Here is an 11,133-nt window from a genome sequence, read left to right on the forward strand (position 1 = left end):
CCACTGCAACTTCAGGGAGATAAGACTAGATGTGATCTGCTCTTCTGCAACTTCAGAGTGATAAGATCTGATTTTAATCCACTCCACTGCAACTTCAGGGAGATAAGACTAAAGTTTCACCGATTTGTTATCTGGGGAACATGACTTGTATAATTCAATTTATGAACCTAATTATGCCTAGTGATGAGGATGTCATGATTAAAATGAATCAAATGCTCCTAACTAGAAGTGTATGAATGACATTTGAATGAATGCAGAATGTCAATTTTACGAGAATGGCCCCGCTTAGGTTATCATTACTCAAAGTTTATTAAGGCTTTATCATCGATGTGCTACAACGCCTTCTTGCTCAGCTGGCATTTCCGAATAAACACTTAATCCACTGTTAATTTCAAAGTTTAATCCACTGGGACACAAAATTTGTTTCATCTTTTCCCTACAACCCAAGGGTAGAAAAATATGATTTTTCAATCTTCTCCTATTGCAATGTGAAACACTTTGGTCTTTCACCATTCACAGGGTGTCATACCAAATGCCTATGCACCAATGAAGAATTTTCTTCTCCAAGGAAACTTCTTTTTATCGCAAGGTGATCAAGCTTTGTCACCATCACCACATTTCGCCATTTTGTTCAGTCAGTATTTGAATGACAATGGCCCTGTTTAGAATTTTCCTTTTTAGACATTACAACCTTTGAACTTGGTGTATTCTAAACAATGGCCCTGTTTCAGGTCTCTATATTATTTAGAAACTTCCAGAGTAATATGCAAAACTTCCTTTGTAAAAGTATTATTGGTCCATTAATCGTTATTTTAATGAAAAAAAATGCTTGAACAAGATTATCGCAATGGACAAGATGAAATTTATTGAGAATAAAACTTGATATGAACAAATTATAAAAAACAAAAAGAATAAAAGAGAAATGGATCAGAAACACGAATCTTGAAAAAGAATAAAGTATTCCAAGATATAAATACTGAGAAGACTAGGTGCCCCAGATATCGCAGTTTGAACTTCTCTGCGCAAACTTTCTGAAGACCACTCTGAGTTTGACATGTGCTTAGAAGATCTACAGTACTCTGTCGATGCCTCAAGATGTTGCATCCCCTTTACCACTGATTCAATCATTGTAAGATCACCGAAAACCTCACCTGATCAACATTTGAGCCGCCCTTTTTTCGGGTTTTCAACTCAAATCCCTTTTAGTCTTAAGGCTCCCTTTGCGGGTTTTCACCTTGGCCTCTCCTTTTTTTTAAGAAAAGTATTTCTTAATTGAATCTGAGTTTATAGGGTTTGGTAAATCTTTGCCATCCATCTCACTCAAGATCAAAGCTCCCCCTGAAAAGGCTTTCTTTACAAAAAATAGACCTTCCCAATTTGGTATCCCTCTAAAATCCCTTTGTATAGGAAGGATCTTTTTCAACACCAGCTCCCCTTCATAAAATACTCTAGGACGAACCTTTTTTGTTGTAGGCTTGCATCATTCGTTTTTGATACATCTGACTATGCTGAATAGCCCTTAGCCTTTTCCCTTCTATTAAGTTCAACTGATCGTAACGAGATTGAACTCATTCTGCCTCATCCAATTTCAACTCATCCAATACTCGGAGAGAAGGAATTTCCACCTCAATAGGTAAAACTGCTTCCATCCCATAAACCAAAGAGAAGGGTGTTGCCCCGGTCGAAGTCTTGACAGACGTTCTATAAGCAAAAAGGGCGAATGGTAATTTCTCATGCCTGTCTTTGTAAGTCTCAGTCATCTTCCTCACAATTCTCTTGATATTCTTATTGGCTGCACCTACTGCATCATTCATCTTTGGGAGATATGGCGACGAGTTATGATGTCTGATCTTGAATTGACTGCAAACCTCCGCTATCGCACTATTGTTCAAATTCAGCGCATTATCGGATATTATCCTCTCAGACATTTCATATCGGCATATGATTTCCTTTTTCAAGAATCTACCAACTGCTGACTTTGTGACATTTACATATGAAGCAGCTTCCACCTATTTGGTAAAGTAGTCAATAACTACAAAGATGAAGCGATGACCATTAGAAGCCTTTGGCGATATTGGCCCAATGACGTCCGTACCCCACACAGAGAAAGGCCACGGAGAAGTCATAACATGAAGAGGTGAAGGAGGTGCATGCATTTTATCGCCATAAATTTGGCATTTATGGCACTTCTTAGCATAGTTGATGCAATATTTTTCCATAGTAGACCAAAAATACCCAAATCTCATGATCTGCCTGGCCATTGTGAAACCATTTGCATGCGTTCCGTAGATACCCTCATGGACCTCCTCTAGAATTTTTCTAGCTTCCACTGCGTCCACACATCTTAGCAGTACCTGATCCTTCCCTTCTTTGTACAAGATCTCTCCATCTAGAACATAGTCAATAGCCATTCTTCTCAGCGCTTTCTTATCATTCTCTGCTGCCTGATCTGGATATTCACGATTTTCACATATCGCAATATATTCAAATACTAGGGATGGTCATCTTTTTCCTCTTCCTCAACATTATAGCAATGATCCGGGGTTTCAGAAATACTTATCTGAATAGGCTTCATATCCTGAAACCTATTCACTTCGATCATAGAGTCTAGGGTAGCAAATGCATCAGCCATCTGATTCTTATCTCGTGGAAGATAACAAAAACTGATGTCATCAAACTCGTCCATCAATTCAAGAACCATCTTTCGATAACTGATCAGTTTAGGGTCTCTTGTCTCCCATTCTTCTTTGAGTTGGTATATCACCAATGCAGAATCCCCATACACTTGTAACACTTTGATCTTACGTTCGATGGCTGCACGAATACCTATAATGCATGCTTCATATTCTGCCATATTGTTCGTACAATCAAAATCTAGTTTGCTAGCAATAGGATAGTGATCTCCGCTTGGAGATACCAGGATTGCCCCAATTCTGTTACCCACAGCATTTGAGGCTCCATCAAAATTTAACTTCCAAACTTGATCCATTTGGGAATTTTCTTCAGTGACTGCCACATACATCAAACCCTCATTTGGAAAATCAAAATTCAAAGGCTCATAATCCTCCAAGGCTCTGCTAGCTAAAAAGTCAGCTATTGCGCTCCCTTTTATGGTCTTCTGACTCACATATACTATGTCAAATTTAGAAAGCAAGATCTGCCATCTAGCCATCCTCCCATTCAAAGCGGTCGACTCCATCATATACTTTAAGGGGTCTAACTTTGAAATCAGCCATGTCGTATGATACAACATATATTGCCGTAGTCTCCGAGTTGTTCAAACCAAAGCACAACGCAACTTCTCAATAGCTGAATACCTCGCTTCACAATCAGTGAATTTCTTGCTAAGATAATATATTGCCCTTTCTTTTCTTCCCGTCTCATCATGTTGGCTTAACACGCACCCCATAGAATTGTTAAATACTGCTAAATACAGTATTAATAGCCTATCTGGGCTAGGTGGTGATAGCATTGAAGTGTTGGACAAGTACCGCTTTATTTTGTCAAAAGCCTTCTAAAATTCTTCATCCCATACACCCGGATTATGTTTCTTTAAAAGACGGAATATAGGGTCACATTTTTCAATTAGTTGTGAAATAAACCGAGCAATGTAATTTAATCTTCCCAAAAAACCTCATACTTCTTTCTGAGTGTGTGGTGAAGGCAAATCTCGTATTGCCCTGACTTTATTTGGGTCAACCTCAATTCCCTTTCCACTGACTATGAAGCCTAGAACCTTTCCTGATCTAGCTCAAAAGGTGCACTTTGTTGGATTAAGCTTGAGCTGGAAATTTCTTAGTCTCAAAAATAATTTCCGCAGAACTTGAACATGCTCTTCTTCCGTTCTGGACTTTGCAATCATATCATCAACGTAAACCTCAATCTCCTTGTGCATCATGTCATGAAACAAAGTTATCATGGCTCTTTGATAAGCTACCCCCGCATTCTTTAATCCAAAGGGCATCACTTTATAACAGAATGTCCCCCACAAAGTGATAAATGCGGTCTTTCTCATATCTTCTAGATGCATCTTTATTTGATTGTATCCAGAAAAACCATCCATGAAAGAAAACAATGAATAACCTGCCATATTATCCACCAAAGTATCAATGTGAGGCAACGGAAAATTATCCTTTGGACTAGCCCTATTCAAATCCCTGTAATCCACATTCACATTCACGCTTTCCAATATTTTTTAGGGACAAGGACAACGTTGGCTACCCATTCTAAATATTTGACTTCTTGCGGGAACCCAGCATCAAACTGCTTTTTGACTTCTTCTTTTATTTTTAACACAATGTCAGACCTCATTCTCCTGAGCTTCTGCTGAACTAGCTTGCAATCTTCTTTTATAGGAAGACGGTGCACCACAATATCAGTGCTTAACCCAGGCATATCCTAATATGACCATGCAAAGACATCTTTGAATTCCCGGAGTAATTCAATGAGGTCTTGCCTTGTCTTGACGGTAATGTCAGTTTCGATCTTTACCTCCTTCCCTTCCTCTAGGCTCACAATCTCCAATGATTTTTTATGAGGTAGGATTTGCTTATCCTCTTGTTCTACCATTCTCTATAAGTCCGGAGATACATCATAGTCTACGTCATCTTCAAAATCATGTGATCCCTCTAAACACATGTCTTGCTCAAAAGGGGATTCTGAGTCTGAAGCAACGTCATTCATATCATTGATATTCGGGGACCTATGGTAGGCGCCAAAGAATATAAAAAGAATAAATCTATGAACAAATATGATTATGATTGAATAAATGAATAATGTGGAAAAAGAATAAAAGAATAATTACTTGAAAAAAGAATGAAAAAGACTACTAGCTCTAATACGAAAAGTGTATTTATTAGAATCATAACGTTTCACATGTGCATATAAAGAAATTCCTAATTTAAGTCAAAAACAACAAAGATGTTCTGAACATTTACTCTGAAAGAGCTCTAAAAACTACAGGAATCTCTTCTGCAGTCTGATTGTTTAACTCACTTCCAGGTTCATAAGTGCAAATCTCTAGCAAGGTCTCTCTTTCAACTGTGTCTATGGCATTGATGTAGACATCTCCCAACATTTCTTCAACACTTTTCACTTTAAGCATTCTTCGCTCAGGATGAATGAATCCCCCAGATACAAAGGTTTTGGATATGTGAGGAAAAGCCATAGGCTCTCACTTAACTTCATTTCCACTCAGGCGTGCCCTTCTTCTCTCCTGTCTTCTCTCCATTTTCTTTCTCCTTTGTTTTACATCTGGTCTATAGCCTAGACCAAAACGATCATACTTTTCCCCGATACAGCTCCTTGTAAATATCTTCCCAATATTTTCCCCGATCAGCTCCTCTTCCTACCATTAATTGAAGACCCACTCTTGTAGTCTTGGATATTTTTGGCACTTGAATTCTATTCCCCTCAGCAATAAATGTTGCATTCACGAACTCTAAGGTTCGGAAAGAACATTCCACCGCCTCCTCATCCGTCTCCACGTATGGTGTATTACTGGTTATTGACGCAATAATACCCTCCTCAGCATTTATGGTCACTAAGCATGCCTCTGACACTAACGTCAACTTCTGATGCAGCGATGAAGGCACAGCCCCTGCCGAATGTATCCAAGGTCTTCCCAACAAACAATTATAAGAAAGCTTGATATCCATTACAATAAAATCCACTTCATAAGTATTTGGGCCAATCTGCAACGGTATCTCAATCCTCTCCAAAACCTTCCTTTTCGTTCCATCGAACGCCTTACCATATTTTGACACGTTTTCATATGTGAGCTATCCACAGGTAGTCTATTGAGAGTAGATAAGGGTAGTATATTCAATGTGGATCCATTATCAATCAAAACTCCCGGCAGCATGTATCCTTTACACCGAGTAGTAATGTGTAGAGCTTTAGTGGACCCCATACCTCCAGATGGTATTTCGTCATCATTAAAAAAGATGAAATTTTCGGCGCTTATATTGTTGACCAATCGATCCAATTGGTTGACAGAAATATCACTTGCCACATATGTTTCGTTCAACACCTTCATCAGTGCATTTCGATGCACCTCTGAACTCATGAGCAAGGCCAACACAGATATACGAGCTGGTTGCTTATGCAGCTGCTGTACCACGCTATACTCACTGTGCTTTAAAAATTTCAAGAATTCAGTGGCTTCTTCCTCCTTTATTGGCTTATTAATCAATGGCCTCTCTTCCTTTTGCTCTGCCGCAAGAACTTTTCCCTACGCCAATTCTGCTTGGGCATTTATCCGATTGCAGTACTTGTCAGTATTCGTATAAGAACCTCTCTTTTGGTTTTCTTTTGCAACACTAACTAAAGCTTCTTTTCCCAAGACTGTTACATCGCACTCATAATTCTAGGGGACCATCTTACTATCCTTATATGAAAACTTTGTCTGCTTCTGAATTACAATCTTCGGTGTCACCTGTGCTCTGAATTACTATCATTAACTTTAGGGCGCGAGATGATAATCACAGGATGATTAACCTTCGGAATCCTCGTCACTGACTCCGATGCACATATACTTTTTTTTCTTTCCACATCTTCAAAAAAATCTATTTCTCCACTATCCATCATGCTCTAAACCAGAGCTCTAAATTCCTCACATCTCTGAATTTCGTGTCCCACCTCATGATGGAACTCACAATAATTTTGGGTCTCACCACCTCTCACTAAATCCGAGACGATTAAACCTTTTCCCATCATTTCCTTCCAAACCCTCTTCAAAGGGATTTTTACCTCAGCAACATTCTCCTTGACCCTTCTTCCCATACTTTCACCCATCATGTTTACCCCAGCATCAGTATGATTGGGTAATGGATTTTTCGTACCTGATGAATCATCTACCTTGACAACGCCCATCTTAATGAGTCTTTCAACAAGCTTTTTAAAAGCAATACAATGTTCTATGGAATGCCCCGTAACCCCTGCATGGTAATCGCATTGTGCATTTGCGTCATACCATTTGAGATACGGAGGCTGTAAAGAAATCAAGTAAAAAGGGGCAACAACGTGCGCATTGAATAAATTCTGATACAACTCTTTATATGACATATGAATGGGTGTGAACTAGGGCCTCTCAGTACTTGGCCTCGCACCAGATTCCTGTTTTGATGAACCCTGTTGACTTTTCACTACCTTTCTGGGCTGATTCACCGTAATCGATTTGTTGTATGTACTTACATTGTTCACCTCACTTTTTTTTTCTTTGAGGCCTGTCTTCTGTTATTCTCTCCAACATCAATCTTCCCGCTCCTTATAGCACTTTCAATCATCTCACCACTCATGACTATGTCAGAAAAGCTTTTTCTGGCACTTTCTAACATGTGTGTAATGAATGGGGCTTTTAACGTATTTATAAAGAGCATCGTCATTTCTCTTTCAAGGAGCGGTGGTTGGACCTGCACTACCACCTCCCTCCACCTCTGAGCATACTGTCTAAAACTTTCATTCGACTTTTTCTCCATGTTCTGCAAAGTAATCCTATCAGGAACCATTTCTGCCACATGACCGTACTGTTTCATAAAAGCCTGCACTAAATCCCTCCAGGAGCTAATCCTAGCACGGCTTAATTGATTATATCATTTAGACGCTGCCCCCGTGAGGCTATCCTGAAAGCAGTGTATCAATAACTGATCATTATTGACATACCCAATCATTCGTCTACAAAACATGGTAATGTGGGCCTCGGGGCAAGTGGTCCCATTATATTTCTCGAAATTCGGCATTTTAAACTTGTAAGGAAGCACAAAATCCGGTACCAAACTTAAATCCTTAGCATCAATACCATGACATCTTTCAGTAGTTTTCATTGCTCTGAATTTCTCTTCAATCCACTTCCACCTTTCCTCTAATTGCTTTGGTAATTTTTCTTTTATTTTCTCTTTTTCAACTGCTTCATCGAAATAAAGAACAATAGGATTGGCAGGATTATTCTCAAGGCTAGAGCCTGATCTGGCTTGGAAATTCATTGACCTTGAAGCATCAGCCTGAAACTGTTGAGGCCTAATTGTAACAGAAGATTTGCATGGGTAAACTTCAACTTGGGGCTGCGCATGTGGAGGAGTAAAGCCTCTAGGATACAGGAGTCCATCCTCGCCTTCCTCTTCAATCTTGGCTACAGGGCTCTTTCCCTTATCCTTCCCATCAGTCAACAATCGCGTTAATTGTGTCATCATGCTTCCTTGGGATTCCGTCATTTTGTCCATCAAATTCTGCTGAATCTTATCAAGCTGTTCCTTCATTTTTTGCTGAAGCTGATCCTGCATGTATTTTTGAAACTGTTCAAGCTTTTCTATTCTTTGATCCATACTTTTTTATTTCGCCCGTGTACCATAACGGTGTTGAGTTGGCTGGTTAGATTCCAGGTTAACTGAAGAATGACTTTAATTAATCAGAACCTTTTAATAGTTTTTAATGCATGTGATGCGATGTATGAAAATGAATGTAAAAAGGCATCAATTCTAATTTCAATTACTTTCAAAAAAACTTTATTAGAAAATAAATCTCTTTACATAGAATGGGCTACAAATATGGCTTTGCCCTAATACTTAAGACATTGATTTTTTTAAGCAACGAAGCTAATTCTTGTCCCCGGTCCGACTCCAATTCATACTTCACACTCAACGTGTCAGTCTATACTGCTAAAGCTTGTAGGTGATCTGCTACTTCTCGAATCTGAACCACAGCTTCTCCCATAACACGATCCCTGTTTCTAACTTGATTCTGGAAATAATGAAGTTGCTCATTCTGACGACCTTCCTTTGCCTCTAGATGCTCAATCCGAACCTCACAATTTCGCAATGCTGCTTCTAACTCTTCTATTTTACTCTTCATCTCTTCAATCTTGCTTAGACTTGCCTTTAACTCTACTACATAATTTCAAATTCTATGCTGACGAAGAGACCCTTCTAACTCAACCACTCTGTCCTTTAATTCGCCTTTTTCCTTCTGGCTCTCTGACAAGCTCTTCTCTAAGGCTTCATTTCGTGCTTGCACCTCTTGCAATTTTCTTTCCCACTGGTCTGACTTGCTTCTTTCTTCTCGAATTTCTTCACGCCACTACTCTGAAGTTTTTCCAAGCCCGGCATTTCTCATTGACAGATGCAGCTTTTTGTAATCCGTTTTCAAGTTATCTAATTCTTCTTCGGCCTTATTCTTCCCCTTCCTTAGTTTATCAGTCTCGAGCTTCTGAACATCCACATCCAGTCTCAAATTCACCTTTTTTCCTCCATTTGCTCTATTTTCTTCTCTAATTCTGCATTTCTTCTTTCAAAGTCTTGCTTTATGATTTCCAGCTCAGAAGAGACGACCCGCAAGTGTTCTTCTATCGACTGACTATCTTTTGAACTTGGCCAAAGAATGTTGTCATTAATCCTCCTAACCCACCATTCGCTATACTCGGGAGTTGTCATTGGACCCACAACTAATCTCTTCATTTAGCGAGTCTGATTCCATGCATTGGCCATCTCACGAGTCTTCTTTTTGTAACCATCATCTTTATACGTGAATTCACACTCAGACAGTCCCTGAGTTGCAGGCACAAACTACATTGACCTGTATTGCCTTAACACTAGCAATGGGGCATAATCAACAGCTCCCCAAATTCCAAGCAAAGGAACCCAGTCGAAATCCCTACACCGATATAGGATCTCATCCGGAAGTAACCACAGAGCTCCCTCCTCTTGCAAACTTTGAAAAATTGTCATCCATTTCTCCTCCAAGATGTCATCCCTCCTTAGCGTAGCCACTATCTCCTTCAATTGTGAATAACTTTCAGAGAATACCCGATATGACACTTTATCAACCTTCCAAAAGTGACTGTGGAACCATGCATGTAGAAGCTGTGCACATCCAATGAATCTACCCTCTCCCGCTCTCCGGCATGCATTCAGTGACCTGAAGGTTTCTGCCAAAATTACCGGGACTGGTGTAATTCTCTTATCAAGCCGATCAAATAAGTCAGTGACTTCTTCATCAACATGTCCTAAAGCCTTAGGAAACACAACCATACCATATATACTTAAAGCAAAAATATCAACCTTCTTCTCCGCATCTGGGTGTACTAGAATGAGGCCCTTCAAATTTTTCCAAGGAATACACCTATTATCCCCCTTTTGCTTGATCCGAGCTGTAACCCACTGCTCACTCATCCCGGTTATATTCATCAGCTTCCTCAAAAAGGTCGGTACATTTACCGCTTTCGAATAAATTCTATCTACTTGAACTCTCGAGCACCGAAGTAAAGCCATGTACTTCTCTATTGTAGGCACCAAATCAACATTTTCGAACGTGAAGCAACTGTAGGCCGAATTCCAAAATTGGGCAAGAGCTCGAAGCAGACGCTTATCTACCTTCATATCAAGTAAATAATGCAAATCCCCATAATTTGAATAAAATAACTGTCTAACCTCATCATTCCACTACTCCCAAATTTCCTTCAACTCCTGCAAGTTGTTCTGGGTTATGCTAACATGGGTGAAGTCCCATAATTCTGATACGTATACCTCATACAAACTATCACCTTTTTCGCGCTATGTCATCTCAGACCAAGTTCAGACAGCCGCATTGTCCTCCACTCTATCAAGAAACCTATTTCCCATGATAAGCTTTCTATCTAGCAACCGAATACGAACCAATGCCTTTATAATGACATGCCATGTAATTGTAATGCCATGCAATCAAAGTAAAACACAAAAAGTCAGTAGCAATAAAATAAAATACAACCAAGAAATAGTAAAAAATCCTAATTAGGTATCTACTAAGGTTAAGAGTAATTCTACCTAGGGTGAGTTCCTAAGGTTCACTATATGTGGTTTGGTTTCTAGGGCAAGGGTACCTGAACCAGCAGATTCCTCGATCCTCACCCATTATAGGCTCATATAGGCCGAGTTCGATTCAGGGGAATACATTTCCCTATGAATATACGGAGACGTAGATCTCACGAAGGCATAGGTCCGGATGTATGCCGAAAGCTAGGTGAAAACCTCACGAAGGACTAGCTTCTCTCTCCCACTTAAAGGGGTAAAAATGACCGACTTTATGAAATGCAAAATGCAAATAAGCTAATAGACTTAAGCCAACCAAACAAACATATGACAATGAAAATCAATGAATGCAAAG

Source organism: Gossypium hirsutum, chromosome D10 (genome assembly GCF_007990345.1).
Source record: "Gossypium hirsutum isolate 1008001.06 chromosome D10, Gossypium_hirsutum_v2.1, whole genome shotgun sequence".
Classification (NCBI taxonomy): Eukaryota; Viridiplantae; Streptophyta; class Magnoliopsida; order Malvales; family Malvaceae; genus Gossypium; species Gossypium hirsutum.